Source organism: Scylla paramamosain, unplaced genomic scaffold (assembly GCF_035594125.1).
Source record: "Scylla paramamosain isolate STU-SP2022 unplaced genomic scaffold, ASM3559412v1 Contig24, whole genome shotgun sequence".
Lineage (NCBI taxonomy): Eukaryota > Metazoa > Arthropoda > Malacostraca > Decapoda > Portunidae > Scylla > Scylla paramamosain.
In genome coordinates, this window is record NW_026973689.1 from 447,501 (window position 1) to 471,510 (window position 24,010).

At 38.6% G+C, this 24,010-nt stretch overlaps 1 long non-coding RNA gene across 3 annotated transcripts in view; it reads right to left on the reverse strand.

Annotated features, from left to right (window-relative positions):
* Nucleotides 1–24,010, reverse strand: part of LOC135097529 (uncharacterized) — a 48,568-nt gene that overhangs the window by 19,778 nt on the left and 4,780 nt on the right. Inside the window, exon 2 of one of the 3 annotated variants that reach the window (XR_010265768.1) lies at nucleotides 11,232–11,353. The exons of 1 other annotated variant lie outside the window; for it this stretch is intronic. This is a non-coding gene — a long non-coding RNA (uncharacterized LOC135097529). Of the gene's footprint in view, nucleotides 1–1,751; nucleotides 1,867–11,231; nucleotides 11,354–24,010 lie in introns of those variants that run through there. One more of the 3 variants, XR_010265769.1, reaches the window with a different exon arrangement.

Here is a 24,010-nt window from a genome sequence, read left to right on the forward strand (position 1 = left end):
GAGTGACCGAGTTCTGAATCACTTTGTTCTCTCATGGCGGCGATCACTGGCCACGGAAACTTAGTCGAATTCTCATGGGTATTTTTTTTTTTTTCATTGATGATACAGACTGCTTGTTGACAGATCATTTGACTCATGAAAACATCCTTGAAGTCCACAACAGTTTTCATTAGACTCTGTGAAAATTAATCGTAGTGGAATACAGAGGTGTTTAAGAACGCTGCTCCAGGAACATATTTAATGAAAGAGTAAGGATAAGGACTAAAAAAAAAAAAAAAAAAAAAATAGAATTGTCCAATGTTTAATTTCTCAAAAATCTGATAGACAAGTTTAAAGTTATCAGACAAGGAGTGAATGAAAAGTGTAATCTGATAGGGAGAAAATACTAAGGGATGTAAACTTTCCCATTCATGTGAAAAAAAAAGAGTAAAGGAACAAATTAATGAAAAAGAAAAAGAGAAAACTGTTGCAGATATCGTTGGTTTGGCGTCACACATCACAAATGATTTATTAACAAGATTTCCATTACTGCCTGGTGATAAATACTGTGACAGTCGATGACGTGTATTCTAGCGAACAGAGAGTGTGTACTAATGCTTTCCACTTCAGAAACTAAATTGTCAGTGGAGACGTGGAGACAAATTCCCTTGGTTATACTTTTTTTTTTTTTTGCTAGATGTGGTGGACACTAAAATAACACAGTCAGTAGAAGAGAAGAGAGAAATTGATTGGGTTAGTCTCTTTTCGCCGCTGTTAGTAAGGATGGTGGTAGACAATGAAATTAAATAGTCAGTAGAGCTATAAAGAGAAACTGCGTTGGTTACATTTTTACTGCTGTTAGAGGTGGTGGTGGTGGTTATGGTGGTGGTGGTTATGGTGGTAGTGGTGGTTGTGGTGGACAGTGAAATCCATTACGAGAGACTGATAATAATTTGGTTATAGTTATATTCGAGCAGCGGGTATTACCACCTGTGTTTATAGTGATATTTAGTGATACTCATAATATAATGTGATGCACTACGGAAGATTGTGGCTGTAGTAAGGAGCCGACTGAAGGAATCCGTAAGTAAAGACCGAAACAATGTAAATAAAATAGATACCTTATTCCTTTAATTTTGTACTGACTTGTGTGTTAGGTTCATTTTAGCAAAGGAAACACTGATGATTACCATGAAGCAAACCTGAAATAAGATATACCATACAGTTCATATTGTATAGAGGCATCCGTTAACACAGCTTGAACACTGCCATAACTTCTTTATTACAAGCGTTTGGACCCTGTCAAAATCATTACAATAAACACATCTCAATGCTTTTTTTATTTTTTTAACATCTTAAGTCCCCAAGCATCATTAATAAGTAGATCAATATGAAAATTGAGAATGGATGTATGTAGAATTCACCATATGCTGAGTACAATTAAAAATCAATCATATAACCAATCAACCACATTGATTTTCACTTATAATAACCATTAGAATTATAACTCACAACGGTAGCTCCAGCCGCATATGGATTGCCTCAATGAACTTTCCGAACGAGTAGTTGGATTCATAAACTGTAATACATGAAATATTCCCTGAGTAACTATCAATCTTAATAGCCGACCGCACAATCACATTAACACTGTCATCATAAAAGATCATCACTAATACAAACATTTTGTTGATGAACATCACAAACGTTTTACGTGAACACCAGCTGATAAACCACCACACAGTACTGTTATAACCAAACATAGCCATACATACCAGCATAATACAATAATCCCAAGTCTTGAATAAATATTACATCCAGTGATCCATCACAACACACTTGAAGTACGGGCGGACAGCAACTAACCCTGGCTGACCGTTCGTCGCCACCTCATCACCCTGCTGCCACCTCACCTCACCTCCCCACTCCCCACTGCCACGTCACAAAGACGTGCGGTTTGTGCACCTTGTACAGAGCTTAATCCTCGTAAATATAAATACACTGATACACGAACTAATTTAGAAATAAACAAATAAATAAAATTATTTATATTCAAATTATCATCAGACTGATGATACACCAACCAGTCCCTTTAAAACAAATAAATTGGATAAAACTGAGTACAGACAAAGCACCGAGAGATTACCTTTAGATCCGGAACAGGGCGAGGAAAATACAGATACGTAAATACAGAAGGAAAGAACGAGCCGGCTGGACTACAAGGGGTCGGCAGAGTTGCTCATAAATTCGTACCTATTCTCAACAAGGCGAGCAGGGATTAGTGCGTGAAAGGAGGCAAGCTCAAATGGTTTCCGCCTGCCTGGAGATTCAAGTTCGTTGCATCTCGCGCGCGCGCGCGCGCGCGTGTGTTTGTGTGTGTGTGTGTGTGTGTGTGTGTGTGTGTGTGAGGGGGGGGGGGGGGGTGTGGGTGTGTAAAGTGAGGTGTATTCATCGAAACATTTTTTTTTTTTTCAATCTGCTGTCTTTATTATCCTAAATATTGGAGCGACAGACAATTAATCAATATCGGCCGTCAGTTATCGATCAGACAGCCAATCATTCACTCGGTTCAATAATCCTGGGAATTTATCAGTCCTGTAAAAGTTCATCGTACTCTGTCAAGGTATTATTACTCACTCACTTTTTCACTCACTCACTCAATTCGTCAGTTCATTTATCAATGTCTTGCTTTAATTATGTACTCCTTCTTTCGGCACTTATAATTCCGGAATGTTGTATGGGTAGTCAGTCAGTCAGTCAGTCAGTCAGTCAGTGAGTCAGTCAGTCGATCAATCATTCAATCAATCAATTAATTCATCATCGTCCTGGAAAAGCGAATACTCCTCTACCAAGGTAAGATAAGTACAGGAACGAGTAAGTGCAGTTCACCTGTTCCTGCACCTACTTATCTATTCTTTAACATTACATCCCTTACCATGTGCATTTATCCGAGCGTAAAATATTTGTTTAGATACACCAGATAAAAAAAGCACTGTAAAAAAAAAAAAAAAATCTATCTCCTTAGCAATCTATATCTACCAATCTATAAATCGATGTAAATTAATCTATCTATCTATCCATCTACGAAAGCAGACTGCATTTACTAACTAACCTAGCATCTACTAACTCACCATAACCATCTACTCACCTACCTACCTTACACCAAACACCTTACCAACCAACACGCCTATCTGCACCCACCTACCCATCCACATCCACACACACACACACCCCACACACCCACAACCTCCCAGTAATGCGTTGTTCTCCACCTTCCCTTTCTACCATATCTCTTATTACGATGCCTTCCCACACTCCCCTTACCTCCCCTTACCTTCCCCACCTTCCCCTCCAGCCTCCGCCTTCCCTTCGCCTCCCGACCCTCTCTTCAGGTGCCGTCAAATCCCATCAGGGTCGTCGGGGCACCAAGGGACCAACGTGGTTCTTTCTCCTTCACGTTTGAGCTTCAGTACATTTTTTTCCTTCCCTTAAGAAGCCGAGACGGAATAAAGGGAACAAAGAAATGGAGGAGGAGGAGGAGGAGGAGGAAGAGGAGAAGGAAGAGGAAGAGGAGGAGGAGGAGGACCACTACCAGGATCACTACCACCACTATCAGCAGCAGCAGCAAAAAAAGGAGCAAGAGACAAGAAAATGGCAGGTTTAAAAAAAAAAAAAAAAACACTACGTGGAAAAATAACAGTGGAAGAAAGAAAATGAGAGATGGAGAGATGGAGATGCGGAGGAACAGGACGAGTCATTGAGGAGTACAGGAAATGAACGAGGCAGGGGATTGAAATGGAATAAAACAAGACAGAAAAGTTAGCAAAGAAAAAAAAAGCAAGGCGAGCGAGGGAGAACAAGGAATGAGTCAACAATCAATCTCAGCTCAGGAATTGCGGGAGGGAGGCGAAGGGACTTAGTAGTGAGAGAGAGAGAGAGAGAGAGAGAGAGAGAGAGAGAGAGAGAGAGAGAGAGAGAGAGAGAGAGAGAGAGAGAGAGAGAGAGAGAGAGAGAGAGAGAGAGAGAGAGAGAAAGCAGGAATATACTTGTGTGCTTTTGCTTCTGTATGTACTCGCACTAACTTGAAAAAAAAAATAAATAATGGAAACAAATAAATAACTTACAAGAGAGAAAGAGAGAGAGAGAGAGTGGGGAGAGAGAACAGCAAACATATACGAACCAAGCAAAAACAAGTAAAATGAGGCGGGCAGGTGTACAGCACTCAGTAATGAAGGTGTGGATTGTGGCAGCCAGGTAAGACGACCCACTCACAACACGTGGACTACTGAATTACAAAGTGGAGGCATTCCAGACCAGGTGTGTAGGAGACTGAGGTGATGTGGCAGGTGTGTGTGGAATTCAGGTTTATACAAGAGGTCGTATGTGTAAAAGGTGGATGTGTGTAGGTGTGTGTGTTTGTTGTAGAGTAGCAATGACTGAATGGTGGTAAGCTGTTGTCATCATTAGTAACTTCCATGGATCTTTTGCAGAAGGATGGGTTCATTAAGACACCGAGACTGTATTGATTGTTGATGTTATTCTAAGGCACTCAGCAATACAGGTTTTTTTTTTTTTTGTTTTTGTTTTGTTATCAATTTTCTTATTCTCGTCCTTCTTCATTATGAGAAAGCTCTTTTATCCTTTATTTTGCTCTACGCTAGTCTCACTAACACAAACTAGATTAAACTTTATTGAATACAAAAGCACAAAGACTAAATAAATCATAATGAATACAAAAAAAAAAACTCTCTTTAGTTATCTGTTATCCTTTAATTTCTTTCACCATCCCTAAATTGCCATTACCTTACTCAAACCAACCTCCCACTATCTATTCCACTCATGACGTGTTTTTTTTCTTTCTTTTTTTTTTTTTTTGTAAAGGGGGTGGGAAATGTCAGCCTTCTAAAATTAAACTGCAGTCAAAACGTGGTGAGTCATAGGAGTTACCAAAACATGTTCGTCTAAAAAAAAGTTCACTGCATGACTTTTTTTTTTCTGGTCCTGTATTACTTTTTAGTGAAGGGTTTGTTGTGGATAACTTCTCCTGTACATCGGAGAGCAGAGTCACAGAATAATGTCCACCGTAATAAAAAGAGGCAGACTATGAGCGTAAACTATATAAATCTTGCAGCCGCGTTTAATTTTATCGGCAATACCTTTAGTAGGCGTGTTGTTTATCGTGTTTTGTTGTATTATCGATCCGCCATATGTCAAGTCTTCACTCACCCAGCAGTCAGGTGTGTAACAGGATGGACGCCGCGTCTCCACTTGTGGCGTGGGACTCAATAAAATATGCACCAACATCACACGGCCCGTAAATCTGGTGGCTTATACACACACACACACACACACACACACACATACACGTTCCATTCCGCATTTTTTTTTTTTTTATCCTTTATACTAAAATATCAAATAAAAAAGATGAGTCAGCCATGCCTTATCTACTTCTCTACTTGTATACTTTGTCTCTTCTCTAATAGTCTACCTTTCTTCAGCTTGACAATATTTCCACGTCTTCACCTACACATCTAGATTACTTATATATTTTTTTTTGTGTGTGTGTTTTTTTTTCTTAATAGTAACGTGTAATGACTCAAATATTGTTATTTTTTTCTCTCTTTTTATTTTTCACATCACGCTTTGCTATCATGCATATTCGTAAGGATAACTGGTTCCTGGTGTTCTTGCAAGTAGTGTTTGGAACCACGGGAAGTGTTTGGCAGGATAACTCGTCCCTGCACTCCTCTCTTCAGCTCAGTTTCGTTAAAGACACACCTGATGGTCGTGAGGGGGAGCATGAAGAGAGACCATGGCAAGGAGGGATGTCAGTGAGATTTACGTCTATTTTCACTTCCATTCCCTATATGACTCTCTCTCTCTCTCTCTCTCTCTCTCTCTCTCTCTCTCTCTCTCTCTCTCTCTCTCTCTCTCTCTCTCTCTCTCTCTCTCTCTCTCTCTCTCTCTCTCTCTCTCTCTCTCTCTGTCTGTCTCTCTCTCTCTCTCTCTCTCTCTCTCTCTCTCTCTCTCTCTCTCTCTCTCTCTCTCTCTCTCTCTCTCTCTCTCTCTCTCTCTCTCTCTCTCTCTCTCTCTCTCTCTCTGTCTCTCTCTCTCTCAACTATTTCTTCGGTACAAGGGGAGTGTGATGGCCCGTCAATATCCTTCAACATGCACACAGCACCGCCTTGTCTCCCGAGGATGTGGTCAGTTATTCACCCAATACCACGGAACTATTGCCACTGCATCGCCAGGGTTACACCTCTATTACCTCTCACTTATACGGCGTTAATTGACCGATCAACCCTGCAAGTGAGGATGGACAGCTGCTTCAGTCAGTTGGCAAGTGTCCACACAAGCCAGCCTGAGAGGGTTTCAGACCAAGGCAGTCTATCGGTCAACACACGGCCGCCACGCTATTCCGAGCCACTAAAGCTACTGCCAGGTACGGAAACTGGTTTTAAAATGCCTCCCCAAAAGTAAACTCTCCATTCTGGTTTCCAAGGGAGTGTTATCATCGAAGTTCTGGAGTAAAGGTAATCGATTCACTTCCCTTAGGCGTGTTTGGCGGGAGTCTGATCTTTAGTACCACGCCTGATGCTGAGGTGAAGACTTCGTAAAATGTTGGTTCTATCTTTATGGCGGAAGTGAAATGCTTTATATTCTCCTATTTTTCATCGTCATCGGAGAAAATTTACTTTTATTCATTCCTTCGTCAGGCATGCTTGCACCAAGAGTACACGTGTAGCACAACTGAGGAGGAATTCCTGCGCCAACAAAATATTTGTCTCGCGTGTGTGAACAACTTGTACTCTGCCCGTGTCAGGGGAAAGAAAAGTACCTGTCGTAACACACCGATTGTTTGGGCTACGAGAAAAAAAACTTCAGGACTTTTGCCATTTTTCTACTCCTGTACTTACTTTACTTGCCTTTCTTGTTCCTTCCAGTGTTTACAAAGTTAATAAAAGAAAAACAATATCACAGTATATCACATTACAAAGCGGACTTTAAGATGTTACGCTCATTTTATATTATAACTACTCTGATACAAAGAATTTTACTTTTTTTAACAGACAAATTTCGCAAGATCATTCCTCTCTTAAATTTCTTTATCTTATTTATTTTCCTTTGGTCACATTTGTTTCTTTTGTAGCTCTGACTTTCCTCTCTTCGGCGCGGGTGAAGTGAGTACCCGATGAACAGGTCATCTGTCTTCAGACCTTAACAAAAAGCCAGTGGAGAGAGAGGCCATTCGTCTTTCCTGAGGCAAGTCAGGGTTTCCTTGGATAATGATTTGCTGTGCCTGTGCCGTAATCAAGTAAGAAACGCCGCTAAATATTAAAGCGAAAAATGACCACAGAGGTAAAGACAGCTACATGCAGCAGCTTGAGGTAGAGACAGGAGGGACGGCAAGAAAAGGAACACGGAGGGAGGAAGACATAGAGAGAATGAAGGTAAGGAGAGGGCAGGCCATGACAAGTTAGGGGAAGGGGAAGAAAATAACAAACATCTAAGAGAGTATGGAAAGTTACTGTGGTGGAAAAAAAGAGAAGTAATGACAAATTAAGGCAAGCAGGTAAAGGAACGAAGAAATAGAGGGTAAGGAACATTACTTAGGTAAGAAAAGGGAAGTTTGATATTAGGGGAAAAGGACGAAAAGGAGAGAAGATACTAGGGTCTGCAAAACATTCCCTGGAAGATAGAAGAGGACAAAGGGGGACAAAAGGAGGAAGATACAATGGGTAGTACTAGTGGAGGTCATAAATAGCCAGGGAAAAGGACGAAGGGAGATGCAAGAGGGTACAAAAAAAAAAAAAAATACTTGGGTAGAAAGAGAGGAAAGTATAATAAGCCAGGGAAAGGGGAACGCGGGGACGAGGATGCAATGAGTAGGGATTTGAGAGAGTCTGAAAAGTAAGGGAAGGGACAAAGGGAATAAGATGAGAGGGGTACGAAAAGTCACTGAAGTAGGAGGAGGAGGAGGGAGAGAAGGAGAACAAGGAGGGGAAGGAGAGGCCCGGCAGACCTTCCACCCACTAAATTACTCGCTTACGTGGGATGCGTGCGAAAATATTTGCGCGGAAATGCAGTTTCTGGAGGCACGCCCACGGCTCATCAAGGTTAGGCAAACACAAATTCCTCCCTAATGAAGTATTTTTGCGGGGGTCTCTGCCTGCGTAAGTCACTTTCCTGGATATGGATATTTTCTGCCGGGAAGTGCACCACATTATTATTTTTTTCCTGTTTTTATATTTCTTTTGTCACACGAATTATTTTAGTCAACTTCGTTCTTTTTATCATATGGACTGGTGAGAAAGAAGTTGATAGGTGTCTCTCTCTCTCTCTCTCTCTCTCTCTCTCTCTCTCTCTCTCTCTCTCTCTCTCTCTCTCTCTCTCTCTCTCTCTCTCTTACCCTCCTATTTTCACCTACAGTCGTTCCTGTTATTTGTTTCAATTTCACTTCACATAATTCAAGTAGCAATAACTTTCATTCGTTTTTTTTTTCATTTCCTGTCGTTGTTATTATCGTTGTTGTTGTTATCGTTGTTGTTGTTGCTCATTCGGAGGCAATTAACGCAAGGATTTAATCGCATTACGCAGTTTGATTTATGCTCGTAATTGTTTAATAAGCGATAAATTTCAACAATAAATACGAATTCACAAATACTGGATTCTTTGCTGCCACGGAAAAACAAAGTAGCAGAATGAACTATACCATTATTAGTGCGCGGGTGAGGCCGGCACGTGTGTGTGTGTGTGTGTGTGTGTGTGTGTGTGTGTGTGTGTGTGTGTGTGTGTGTGTGTGTGTGTGTGTGTGTGCTAAGTGACATGTCGAGGGCTAAGGCTAATAAACTTGGGAGCTGGAGCCCGCCCTCTGCAAGCAACAGCCGCATGATGTGACACAAGACGGGTCGCGAAGGGAGGCGGGGGCATGGACTGCGTGAGGCGGAGCTGGACAGGACAGGAGGGAGACAGGCTGGAAATGAAAAGTCGTTGAGGAAAGGGATGCGGAGAGTAAGGTTCTTTTGGTATGGGGTTGTTTATGAAGGGGTGAGTGTAGGGACGGAGTAAATAAGGTGAGATATGACAAGGATGGATAGATGGATGGATGTGTTAGATGGAATGGAAGCAGAAAGAAATAAAGATAAACAAGTGTTGAAGTGTTAAGTATGGAGTTGTGGAGTGTGTCAATGAAGGGAAGGTAGATCTGGATGGTGTTAAGTTGGACCGATTGCTACTAAATTGATACGACCTTTGCCTCACGCATCACGCACACAAACATTAAAACAATGAAGGATGCAAATTCACGGTGTTTTTGATGCAAATGTGCCTCAAAACACAGTATCATTGCCCTGTTTGTCGCTGACGGGCGCCCATTAGCCCAGTGAATCATTCTATAATGGCATTACTCATATCAAATTCAGTCCACGCATGACAATATATGACGGACGATGTGTGTGTGTGTGTGTGTGTGTGTGTGTGTGTGTGTGTGTGTGTGTGTGTGTTTCGCCTCAGCACTTGGTTCTTACTTATTTTTTTTTTATTACTTATTCATTATTAGTTGATTTATTGTTACTAATTTATTGATTACTGGAAACAAACAAACATCTGGCTCTGCGTACCCTGATGTTTAGCCAACATTAAGTCAGGTCACTTAAGGAATCCAGATGTCCTGAGTTTGGGCTGCCACACCCAGCTAAGCATAGCCCCTATCGTTACACTCACCCCAAACGTTCCGCGCACTTTGATCAATATAAAATTAAATATAACAATGCCTAACATATCCATTCTTTTCAGGCCAAATGTGTGTATTATATCTTTTCTTTCTTGTTTCTTGAGTTGAATGACCCCCTTTTTTTTATATTTAACACCATTACAGGGACCTTAAGAAACCTACGTAATGTATTAGAGAAAAAAAATGAGACAATACATTCGTAATCAGCCAAGTGATTCCTTCAAGTAGTGAGTTCTGCGCCTTTACCTGCAGCACTGTATAGCTGGTGAGCCAACTTCCAGCGCGGCCATTGTAAATCATAGACATAAATTTTTGATTAATTTACGTTTAACGGATAAGTTCCTCATTTTTTAAAGTTAAGTCTCGCGTGATTCTTCCGTATGTTCTCAATCCGGCTGGTGTAATTTTCAGCCATTACTTTAACATTTAGCACCCGGTAGGATTATATGTACGAAAACCTTGCATGTTGCGTTCGTGGAAGAGGAAACGGTGAGCCATCCTATCTTATTGTGCTCTGGCCGTCCCTCCTGCAGGGGGGAGAGAGTCAGTGGCCAGGCACGCGACGAGAACGAGAGAGAGAGAGAGAGAGAGAGAGAGAGAGAGAGAGAGAGAGAGAGAGAGAGAGAGAGAGAGAGAGAGAGAGAGAGAGAGAGAGAGAGAGAGAGAGAGAGAGAGATATTCCGCGCCATCAGATTCCCGGCACTGGTCATATCACGTTACCTGCATCGTGCGCCATTCATTTAATTAAGTGTGAACGTGATGCCTCAGGTCAAGTTACTGAGCAAAAAAAAAAAAAAATATATATATATATATATATATATATATATATATATATATATATATATATATATATATATATATATATATATATATATATATATATATATATATATATATATATATATATATATATATATATATATATGCACACAGACACTCACCCATGCAAGAAAAAAAAAAAAGAAAAAAAATCTCTTGGGAGTTAATTTCGTTTATTGACTGTTAACATTTTACTAAAATGAACGTGCAGCCTCCCTAAAATATTGTGGTGCGTGACACAGCTATATTTGACTTTACTGCCACTGAAAGGAAAATGGTAAGGAAAAGACAAAGGCATATGAAGAAGATGGGAAACTAAGATGACAAAAAGAGAATAGAATAGATGGAAAACAGATAAAACACAAAGAAAACAGACCAAAAGTAAAAGGATAAAAAGGATATATAGAAAGTAAAAGAGGAAGACGAAACCAAAAATGAAAAGAATAGAAGGGAGAAAGATTAAAAAAAAAAAACTGACATAACAGAAAAAATCGATAAAACACACGGATTAAAAAAAAAAGAAAACATACTAAAAAAAAAGGAATGCACAGGAAATAGAGATAAAAACGAAAACAAACCAGTGATACGAATAGTGACATGCAGTGATTAAAACTTGCCCTCTTCCCATTCTCCTGCACCTCTCCTGACCTGGTTTTTCTCGACACTGCAGTAAAACAATAAAAGGTGTATCGGTTTCCCTTACCTGAGTGTTAATATGGCCGGCAGGGAGAGAGAGAGAGAGAGAGAGAGAGAGAGAGAGAGAGAGAGAGAGAGAGAGAGAGAGCGAGGCGGGTATATGGCGGTGGTGCTGGAGGCGGGAGTTACCTGTGGGAGAGAAATATATATTGTGTTAGAGGGAAGTGAGAAGGGAAAGGTATAACTGAAGTAGGGCGGGTCAGGTGGTGATAAAGACACCACAGAAGGGAATGTAATGCTATTGGGGGTGTGGATAAGTATCAATGATTGCAAAGAAAGCTGAGAATGTACATAAAAGGTGATAATAGTGAAGAAAGAGTTATATTTATTATCATCATATTAGAGATAATGATGATGATGATAATAATAATAATAATAATAATAATAATAATAATAATAATAATAATAATAATAATAATAATAATAATAATAACAACAATAATAATAATAATAATAAATCAGCAGTGCATTTCCTGTTACAATGATGCACCTCATTTATGATCATTACGTTCATTATTTCCCTAAAACAGCAAACACAGAGCTACATTCTTCTCTCATTAATGAACAGCTTAACTCTTCACAAACTTCACCTCCTCAGGCAGGCTTCTCTTCTTCCCTTTTCCTCCACTTCCCTCGCTCCCCATTGCTACATTTCCAGTACACCATTACCTCTTCATTAATTTCCTCTGATCTACTTCTCCCCTTTTTGTTTTTCTGTACATTTTTCTCGCAGCGGCAGCCTTGTTTTCATTACGTATACAAATATGAAAAAAAAAAATGTCTGCCACACAATCGTCTGTATTTGAGTAATGGAAAGCTACACATTATTCCCTTCCGTGTTACAGTTACATTTACACGCACTAATAGTTTTCAGGGCTCTTCTAACGAACTGAATCATTTGCTCCTACTCTTTCATCTTTTTTGACATGTTTATACATTAATTGGTGATGAAGTTACGTATATATTTTTTTTTCTATTTCAGGTTGATAGAAAGTTTTCCTCCTTTAGAATATTATTAGTAGTATTGTAACAAACGCTAAAACTACAATTGATAAATAACATACGAGAGACTGTCTAGATATTAATTGGATTTTCCCTTCCGTGTGTGTGTGTGTGTGTGTGTGTGTGTGTGTGTGTGAGTGTGAGTGTGTGTGTGTGTGTGTGTGTGTGTGTGTGCTCACCCGCGTAGTTATGATCTCCGGAATACGAAGAAAAAAGGCAACTAACCGCGTGTTGTTTTTCGAGTCAAAATGTTTGTGTTCAGATGCAATAAGATGCGTCCCTTGTAACAGCGGTTTGGTTTCGTTGTTGATGTTATTGTTGCTGTTATCGTCGTCGTGGCATTAAGACGAGACCACCTCCATCCTCCATCCCCTCTCTCTCTCTCTCTCTCTCTCTCTCTCTCTCTCTCTCTCTCTCTCTCTCTCTCTCTCTCTCTCTCTCTCTCTGATTGCCGTGTCCATTCAAGTCAATTACATAGTCAGTTCACTCTAATCAGAAGCTTAGGATATTGAAAGTGATGGTTTTTAGTTGGTTTACTTTATTAATAAGAAAAAAAATGGCAGCATATTTGTCTTCCACTACAGTACAATCATATAAAAAATTACTAATGGTATAGATTGTATAAATGTTAGTTTTTTTTTTTTTTTTTTTTATTTTTTTTTTAGTAACAGCACATGTATATACACAAGGCAACTTGTTTATAAGTGGCTAAAGTTGCCTTTTTTCACATTTCTTTTGTCATCATTATTTTTGTGGGTTGCACTCACACACTTGATCCTCAATGTGTTCAATTCATAGATTTCATAAGTTACTATTTGTAACTTATGAAATCTATGAAGATTTTTTTTTATTTTTCATCATTTTTTTCATTTTTTTCTGATTTTCTGATTTCATTTCAATTTAGTTTTTGAGTGGAGTATCTCTCAGTTGTCTCTTCGTTAAGAGATGCTGTTTTGCATTTTTTTTAAAGATTTTTAACTTTTTTTGTCATTTTCTGGATTTTACGCACAATGTTTTTTTTTTTTTTTCATTACGATGTGTTTTTTTTTTCTACCTTTTTGTCATCATTTATTATCCGTTATAATTATTTTCTGGGTTTTGACTTTATTTTGTTATTTATATTTCGTTATTTCATTTTTTTTTTTTTTTTGACATTTTAATTTTTATTATTTTCTGCTTTTTTGCTTTTTTCTCATTTTTTTGTCATTGCCTGGCTTTTTTTTTTTACTTTTTCTTTATGCTTCTTCATTCACTAAGATTTTTTATTTATTACTATTTTCTTTTAATATTTTTTTCTGACTTTTTTACCATTTTTTGGCTTTATTTCTTTTTTTGTCATTATTTCATAGCTTTTATACTTTTCTATGTCACTATTTTCTAGATTTTTAATTATTTGTTATAGAAATTTTCATTTTTTTTTTACTTCTTATTGATATTCATTATATTAATGTTTTGTAGTTGTTTTATGTTTTTTGTTACTATTTTTTTTTATATTTTCTCTTTTTTGTAATTCTTTTTTTCCTTTTTTTTCTTTTTTGTCACAATTTTCTGGCTCTTTACTTTTTATTACTTTTTTTCTTATACTTGCAATTTGCTTTTTTTTCACTATTTTATTTTCATTTTTTTAATCTTTTGTAATTCTTTTATGTTTTTTTTTCTTACTCTTCTGCTTATCTTTCTTATTTTATTGTAATTATTTCATTTTTTTTACTTTTCTTATGTTTGTTATTATTTTGTCTTCACTTTCTCATTATTTTGTGGAATATTTTTTACATTTTTTGTCATTATTTTCTTCCATTTTCACTCATCACTTTTGTCACTTTTTGTCCCTTTCGTCATTTTTTTATATTTTTGTCATATTTTTTTACTTTATCAATATTTTAAGCTTTTTTTACTTTTTTTTGTCATTTTCTGCCTTTTTATTTTTTAGTCATTCTGTTCTGAGTTTTTAGTTTTTGTAATTATTTTCACTTTTTTACTTTTTTGTCATTATCTTGTGGGTTTTTTCTATTTTTGTCGCTATTTTTCACTTTTGTCGCTATTTTGTTTAGTTTCCTTTCTTGTCAATATTTTATTTTTTTTTACTTTTTTGTCATTATTTATCTTTTTTTTTTCATTTTTGTCATTTATTTTTTTTGTTCTAATTATTTTCTGGATTTCCACTTTTGTCATTTTTTTATTGATGTTTTGTCATTATTTTTTTGGTTTATTTTACTTTTTTGCTATTATTTTCATTTTTTGTCATTATTATTATTTTTTACTTTTTTTCATCATTTTTTTATTATTTTCTTTTTTTACTATTTTCATTATTTTTTTTACTTTTTTATTATTCTTTTTTTTATTATTTTCTTTTTTTTACTTTTCTTCATTATTTTTTTTTATTATTTTCTCTTACTTTTTCATTATTATTTTTTTACTTTTTTCATTATTATTATTTTTTTAACTTTTCATTATTATTTTTTTTTACCTTTTTTTCATTATTATAATTTTTTTATACTTTTTTCATTATTATTTTTACTTTTTTTCATTTTTTTTGTTTTCTGTTATTTTTTTACTTTTTGTTTTATTATTTTTTTTTTTACTTTTCATCATTATTTTAGAGTTTTTAATTATCCTTACTATTTTTTTTTTCATTATTTTCAGTTTTTTTTATTTTAATCAATGGTTTCTTGTCATCATTTTCTGCTTTTATTTTTTTCACTACTTTCTGGCTTTTTTCAAAATTGTTTTCTCATTATTTTCTGACTTATTTTTTTATCATTATTTTATGGCTTTTTTTTTTTTACTTTGATGTCTTTCTTTCTTTCTTTTTTATATTTTTTCTCACTATTTTTTCATTATTTTTATTTTTATTACTTTTGTTATTTTCTGGATTTTTTTACTTATCTTCCTTTTCCTCATTATTATTATTTTTTTACTTTTTCGGTATTATTTTCTGTTTCTGGTCACCATTTTTTGGCTTTTTTATATTTTTTAATTACTTGCCATAATATTCTGCCTTCTTTACTTCAACACTATTTCCATAATTTTGTAAACTTTTTTTTTATTTTTGGTCATTTTTGTTTCATTTTCTTTTTTCACATTTTTTTTTATCTTGTCATTTTTTTTTTACTTTTCCCATTATGATTTTTTTTCTTTTTCTCATCATTTTGTGGCTTCCTCTCAGAATCTAGTTTTTCGGTGGTGAGTCACGTGATTACATCATTAAAAGATACTATTTTTCTTCCTTTTTTTTCAATGTTTTCCGTTTTCCAAACGCAGTCTTCTTTCTCAGTGGACTAATAATTAAGTCAGACTTCTTAAGTTACGGTACAGTATTTTGTCTGTTTTTTAATCTTTTTTATTATTATTTTTCCTTACTTCTTTTTTTCTCAGTGGAGAGTCACTTAATTAATTTGTTTCCTCGTTAAGATTTTTTTTTCTATTTTTTCCTTGTTTTTATTTGTGCCATTGTTCTCTTGTTTCCTCTCACTGTTAATAGCCGTATTTCACCAGTTTTCCTCTCACTATCAATGGCTGTTTCACCAATACTGGATATAATTTTTCTTTTCTTTGTTTTTTTGTCGTTGTTTTGGTTTTCACAATCTTGATCCTCAGCAGGTTAACACTCAAATCGTAGCATTCTAAAATAACTTGTGTAAAGATTTCTTTGGTGGATTTGTATCTTTATATTTTGTCATCGTTTTCTGATTTACTCTCACTCAAAATATTTAGGCATCTTATTTAATGAAGATACTTTAATTACTTTTTTTTCTATTAATTTCTGGTTTCAACCGCGGATTGACAGTCGATTAATATACTTCATAGGTTATGAGAGCAAAGACTTTCTTGTTACTTTTTTTTTACTTTATCTTTTTTATCTTTTAATTTCTTTTACGTCATTATTTTTCATTTAGTGTCACGAATGTTCTTGTTCCTCGCTGAAGAATCACTCAGTTGTTTCGTCAATAACAGATAGATTAATATTTCTTTTTTTTCTTTGCAAATTTTAAGCGCTTTATTTTTTTGCCATTAATTTCTGGATTTCACTCACCACCTTGTTCCTCAGTGGAATCACTTAGTGTTCTTGCTCCTTAATTAATGGATGAAAAACTTTTCTTTTTGGTCTAATTTCGGGTTTGGATTGACAAGCATGTTCCTCAGTAAAGACTCAGTGCTTAGGCTTCTTAATCCATAGTTAGAAAGCTTACTTTGTTTTTGTACTTTTTTTTTCCAATTTTCTCGGTTGCACTGACTAGGATGGTCCTCAGTGCGAGTGACTCAGTGTTTAGCGGCTTGCGACCCGTGATGGAGGCTCTGCGCACTAGTCCGCCCTTTCTTCTGTTTCTGTGAACGCAGCCGAGCCTTAAGGGCAGCCACCTCTCGGGCCCATTTCACTCGCGCGGGGCCTGAGGGTGGCGGCTGTGATTCCAGTACCTTCAAATCCAGATCAGGTTTATAATCAGTAGGTAGGCTGTAATGGGTGTCGATCTTACAGCGGACGGATTTCAGATTTATTTTGTTGCAGCGCTTTTTCTTCTCTCCTGACATTTGATTGTTTCTTTTCAGCTGGCGGACATAACGGTAATGGCTACACGAGAACGTCTTCTTTCTTAACTCCAGTTCCTTCTTTACCTTCATTCTCGCCGTCATGTTCTTCACCGGTGTTGGTGGGGAGGCCTTCCACCACCTCCACTTGCTGCTTACATTGGCCATCGCGGTGTTCTTGTGGCGGCAAGTCATTACCTTCTTTTTCAAATGTTGATCCTTCCCTATATTCTTCCGCGTCGTCATTTTTTCCACCGGTGATGTTGTCTTCACATTGCCAAGCGACACACTCTCTCTTCTTTCTTAAAAGCATTGCTTTCCGTATCTTCTCTCTCCTTGTACTGTTCTTCACGATGACTTTGGTTAAAGACAAAAGTTTGGTTATAGAGGGAAGGTTAACTTTCTCAATAACGTCTTGTTTCTCAGCTTCCTTCTCAAAATTCTGTCCCTCTTTAATTTCCTTATCTGCAATGTCCTTCTCAGGAGAGGTACTTTTCACATCTTCAACAACCACTTCCTTCTTTCCAGTGTCATGCGCATCATAGTCTTCCGAAACACTAGTCTCCTTTCCTTCAAGAGTATTAGCTTCCTCGCCTTCATGATATTCATCGTCTTTTTCCTGAACTAGCTGCATTTCACTAATTTTTGCTGGTTTCATTTCCTTCTCGGTAACTTTTTGTTTCTCAGTATCTTCTTTCTCTTCCTCATCTGTCTTCTCTGTTTTTGTAGGGACGCTTTGCACATCTTCGGTGTCTCCTTCAGTCTCTTCAGACTCATTTTTATCATATTCTTCCCAAACTGCGCTCTTCTCTTCTGCTGGATTCTTTTCGACACTTTCCGCGTTTTCATTGTCTTTTTCGTGAACTAGCTGTACTTCACTCATTGTTCCTGATTCTTTCTTCATCTCTGTATGGTTTTGTTCCTCTGTATCTTCTTTGACTTTCTTATTAGTGGTATTTTCATCAGCATTATTCTTTTTCTCGAATGGAATGTCTTTCTTGTGTATTTCCTGAACCTGAACGATCTGGTTTTCTTTGTTTGTTTCTTTAGGCTTCATAGACGCCTGCTTATCGCGACGGACGGTACGAGGTGCGCTGCGCTGCTGTTGGCGTGCAGCAGGAGCGTCTTTGTTGAATGACCGCACGTTCTTGGTTTGCATGGGGATTACTGGCGGCAACTTTACAATTTCTGTAGTTGTTATCATGTTAACGGGTTTATCTTTCTTCTTAAAACTGTTGAACAAGGAAGTCGCGTAGTCGATCTTTACTTGGTTTTCGTCATCCCCGCGTTTAGCGCACTCGTACTTATCGTTCTCTTGTAACGGCTTATTTTTCTGTTTCTCAGCGGCATCGGTCTCGTCGCCGCCTGAAGCCGCTCGGTCCTTTTGAACAATTTTGAAGCTGGTTTCCGTGACATAAAGAACGAACTTTTCTGAATTTCGGTTCTCCATCTCTTGAAGGAAGGTTGCCAGGCGGCCAAAGAGGACAACCTTCTTTCCGCGCCGCTGCTTGATGGAGACCTTGACGGCCGTCTTGCCTGGCGTCCAGTATTCGCGGAAAACCATGCCGTCCATGTACATCACAGTCTCCAGAGACGTGTACTTCTGGAGACTGGGTTCTTCTTTATGCGGTTTGAAAAAGAATTTGGCTACCTTCTTGAAGCGAGGCCCTCGTGGCCAGCAACAGCAGAAGAAAGATTTCGCGTCGGGATCTCCCATGGATACTTTGACAGCGCGTGGGGGGCCGCGGAGAATGTCGCCATTCTCCACGACACACTCCCCACGCATGTATGTGCTGAAGGAGCGTCTACCATCCATCCTGTCTCCTGTCATCTGACAGACTGAATGTCCCACTAGGGTACACTAGTATTTAGGATACCTGAGGTGTTTGGAAAGTGCTTCACACTGGAGAGTTTGGAGTTGTGAAGAAATGCACACAGTGTTGCCGCCTTGCAGAGCACCGTCTTTAGGGTTCACAGGCAGGGAAGCACGTGCACCACGGATAGCGTGTTGGGGCTCGGGAGGTGGTCCCTCGCTGGCAACTGTAATCGGGCGCGACCAATAGGAAACTTGCGCTGCATTGCAACAGCCAATCACAAACCACATCTTATTATTATTATTATTATTATTATTATTATTATTATTATTATTATTATATAATAATAATAATAATAATAACAATAATAATTATTATTATCCCTCCACCTCCATGACTGTTCATCCAAATTATTCTCTACCTGCAAATACCAAACTTGCGTCACCTAATCTGGACACGACTCACTAACTCTTGCCTAACAGGAACCTCGCAGCAGGGGAGGGGGAGAGGAAGGGCAGAGGTTATTACAAGGCCTTGGAAACACACAGGGCGGGTCAGGTTAGGTATTATCTGAGCTCACTAAAGTTCACGTGAAGTCAAAGAAGTGTGTGTGTGTGTGTGTGTGTGTGTGTGTGTGTGTGTGTGTGTGTGTGTGTGTGTGTGTGTGTGTGTGTGTGTGTGTGTGTGTGTGTGTGTGTGTGTGTGATTTTTTTTTTACTATTGTATGGTGTATTTTTAAGCCTCTCTCTCTCTCTCTCTCTCTCTCTCTCTCTCTCTCTCTCTCTCTCTCTCTCTCTCTCTCTCTCTCTCTCTCTCCCTGGCATTTAACGCAAGCGGATTCTCTTGTGTGAAATGTTGTATGGTTGTATGTTACGAGAATTTATTTACACACACACACACACACACACACACACACACACACACACACACACACACACACACACACACACACACACACACACACACACACGAGGCAAATATGGCGAGTCAACAACAAATATGCTAAAAAAAACAAAATCAATCATACAAACATTTATATTCGAAAAGGGAAAGAAATACAACAAACAAAAAAACAATACAAAGATAAATGTACAAAGACACACAGAAAACAGCAATGGAGGGACAACAGGTACGTAGGAGGACAAATTTGTATAGATGGGGAGATAAGAGGGGAGGGGAGAGGACAGGAGAGAAGAGGGGAAGAGAGGAAAGGAGAGGAGAGGAGAGGAGAGGAGAGGAGAGGAGAGGAGAAGAGAGGCTAAGAGAGAAGAGAAGCGAGTTAGGACTGAAGTGAAACGAAGTTAAATAAAATGAGAAGAGGGAGAGAAGAGAAGAAAGGACAAAAAGAGAGAAGATAAAAATTAAACTTGAAGAGAAATGAGGAGACAAGATATAGGAAAAGAAATGGAGATGAAAGCAGCATAGGAGAAATGAGAAGAGAAGAGAGGAGAAATAAGAAAAGAAAATACCAGAGAAAAGGAGAAAAAAAATCTGAAATGACGATACGTGAAAGAAGATAAGAGAAGAGACGAGATGATGAAACAAGCATAGGTAAAAATAGCAGAGATAAAGAAAGAGAAACAGAAGAGAACAAAGGACACTTACTATCAACACACACACACACACACACACACACACACACACACACACACACACACACACACATACACACACACACACACACACACACACTTCCCCTTAGCCAGACGCAGAAGGGCGCGCGATATCAACTTGCCTAACCGGAACCTGAAGCTGCTGCTGTTACCGAGCCGCCGCAGGTGTGATAATGACAGGTGTAGTGGTGAGGGACGCGACACTGGCGAATCATTAGGTGGTGGCGCGGAATGTAGCGAGGTAGAGCAGCGGTAACAGTGCTTGAAGTCCAGTAAATGAGACGCCAGTGTGTGTGTGTGTGTGTGTGTGTGTGTGTGTGTGTGTGTGTGTGTGTGTGTGTGTGTGTGTTTAATGGGCCGTGAATAGTATGCATATTACTATTCGTTCGTGTTGATTTGACTTTGTTAATTTGTAATGTGTGTTTCTTGTGTTTCGTGTGAATTCTAATTTGTTGTCGGTATCTATCTATTTATGTATCTACCTATCTATCTATCTATCTATCTATCTATCTATGAATCTGATAGAAAGCATTCATGTGATGAGCAGAGAGAGAGAGAGAGAGAGAGAGAGAGAGAGAGAGAGAGAGAGAGAGAGAGAGAGAGAGTCTGTCGTCCCACATCTGCCTCTCATTCCAAAGTTATCTGCGTAAAGTTCTTTCATTAGGGTTTATTTTACGCCTCCGTGCTCCTTTTTCCTTCCATACAATGCGGCCGTGAAGAGGAGATAGAGAACATGAAGTGGAGGGAAGTCGATGAAAAAGGAAGAATAGAAAAAGTTAGGAGAGGAGAGGAGAGAAGAGAGGATAAGGAGGAGGAGGAAGAGGAGAAAGAGGATAAAGAAGGGAATATGAAGTGGTATACTAGGAGTGAAGGAGAGAAAAATAAATAAAGAGCGAATAGAAGGTAGATGAAATGATAAAAGGAGGGAAAGGAATGTAATAATGATGAAGTTGATATTGGTGGTTGTGATGGTGATGACGGTAACTTGATAGGCACTCGTGGTGGTGGTGTTAATGGTTGTGATGATGTATGTGGTGGTGTATTGCTGTTTGTGGTAGGACTTCAGGTGGTGGTGGTGGTGGTGGTGGTGGTGGTTCTGGTGTTGGTGGATGGTGACTGTTAAAAATAGAGACCAGAAAATGAAATCAAAATATTTACGAACAATATTGGTACATTAGAGAGAGAGAGAGAGAGAGAGAGAGAGAGAGAGAGAGAGAGAGAGAGAGAGAGAGAGAGAGAGAGAGAGAGAGAGAGAGAGAGAGAGAGAGAGAGAGAGAGAGAGAGAGCGAGCTAAAAGTCGAGGGTAGGGTGCTATAATTGGCTTTCATTTCACTTCAAACACTCATTTACGCAAGAGTCCGCCAATTGAAGAGGAGTCTCCCGCCACGACGCGTCCGGTGTTCATGATCACTGAGTAAAAACACCGCGTGGCTGGAAATCTATCACCTGTGCACAGTAAAAACACCGCGTGGCTGGAAATCTATCACCTGTGCACAGTAAAAACACCGCGTGGCTGGAAATCTATCACCTGTGCTCTGGAAAGACAAAGGTGCGAAAAAAAAGTGCAAGAACCTGAAATGGAAGCAGTTATCGTACTTACAAATTAATGAAACAAAAAAAAAAGATAAAATAAAATAAAAATAAGATAAAATAAAAGACTATTCAGTTTCAATAAATGGAATATGAAGTTATGAAAAGAAAATAATAAATGATTGTCTAAAATTATTGCACTACTTCTATACAAATTAATTAAACAGAAAGGATGAAACAAAAAGACAATTCAGTTTCGGTAATTGGTTACGAAGTCATGAAAAGAAAATGGTTAGCGATTGTGTAAACCATTGCTAAGGTAAGTTTACCACACCCCGATACAAATTAATCAAGCTGAGAAGGTAAAACAAAAGACGATTCAGTTTCTGTAGATCACATGTAAAATTCCCAAGAGAAAAAGGAATAAATAATAAAGTAATGATGCCGCTAAGATTGCCCAACTCCAATACAAACTAATCACACAAAAATATAAGAAAAGATTAAATTAAATGTGAAATTCTGAGAAGAAAATTAACAAATGATAGTCTAATAATACATTAATACGGTAAGAAATTATACATGGACTTGAAGGGGAACACTTAAAGAAAGATAGATAGGCAAGGCTTGGATAAAGCACCGAATACAACAATGCGTATGGCGTCTCCTCGGTCATCCTTTCAAAACTGGAAACACTGATGACAACTGGGCAGTTTCATACACGACAAAAATGTTTTCGAATAATTAATCTCTCCTGCATTGCCTGATGAAGGGAGCTGCGGGAAAAACTGTACTGCAATACTTTTACGCATTTTACAATCGCATCTGTTCGGCATTTGAGGAGTACAAATATTGGCACAAAGCCTCTGCGGGGGGTACGTGTATGGATTCAAAAATAGATGCAATTGCAAAAATGTTTGTAAATGGTGAAAAGAGCGCGTTTTCTTTCATGAATATACTTATTTCAGACGGAAATATTTTGTAGATACGCTTTTAGTTGAAGGTAAAGGTCTGAAACTTACTTCAGTAACTGGCACGACTAAGGGATCAACACGCGCCGCATCATTGACAACAGCAGCAGCTATTCCCTCCTGTGACTCCCGGTGGGCCCCAATCCAGACGTCCTTGGCATTCCAAAAAGTGTCGGCAGAATATATGAACAGACCTCGAGGGCTTGTCCTTGGTCTTTAGTTGTCTCTTACGAATAATGAGCATGATCGAACCCCAGGGAGGAGTGGCACTTATACCTCGTGATTCATGTCCTGCACGCGAGCACGGGTTGGCGGCCTGAGGTATGCAGCATTACGTTATGATTGGTCGCACGGAACAATACCTGAATTGATGTTGCCTCTCCGCAAATATCTGTGATTATGCGAGGGCAAGCATTATCGAAGGGTTTATTTCTCTTCCATAGGTTGTTCTTCAGTGTCTGTCACGCAACAGCAAGGCACGGCAAGGCACATAGACGGACTGAGTCTCCTGTTCTTTGTCATGTGGCACATATATCGACAACGCCAAGTGGTGCTGAGCGAAGAGTTTTTATCCTAACTCAGCACCGTAGCTTCCCCGTGTGTACAGCCCCGAGACTAACACCTCTAAGAAGCTACGAACTGGACACCAATTGCTGGAAATCCGTCGACAAGTTAACAGGCCAAAGTCTCGTTCGTTATCTAAATTAACCACATAAATCGTTCCACTAACTAGAAACAGCCTTGCACCACCCAACGAATCGAGGAAGAGCTCTCAATCTGTTAGGGCCTGGCGAGGCTCTTCCTGGGTCTGTGAGGTGAATGCAGCCCACTGGCCGCCCGAGTTACGTCCACACTGGAAGAATGGAACAGCAGCTGGTGCCGTCTTTAGTTATTACAGTGATTATACCCCCTGCGGCTACCCGAGTTACGTCCACAGAGGATGCATGGAGCAGCAGCTGGTGGCATATATAGTTATTACAGTGATTACACCCCCTGTGGAAGAATGAAGTCGCAGCTGGAGGTGTTTATAATTATTCTCTTTAAGGCAGGATTCCTCGCTCCCTCCTGACTGATAGAGGAACGACTGCGCTGAATATCTTAATGCACCTAAGGAAATTATGGGGATTTCAAGAAAATTTTAAAAAATCACGTTTGCGTGGCGTGTGCACATAAACACACACACACACACACGAGCAAGCACAGCAAGCACAGCCCAGCATACACGAACAGTCTCCCGCCGGCGGAACATGCAATCATCACGAGCGGACGGAGAGCAAAACCCCTTCCCTCCCCGCCTCGCCACGCCGTTTTTAAATACCCATCTGAATGTAA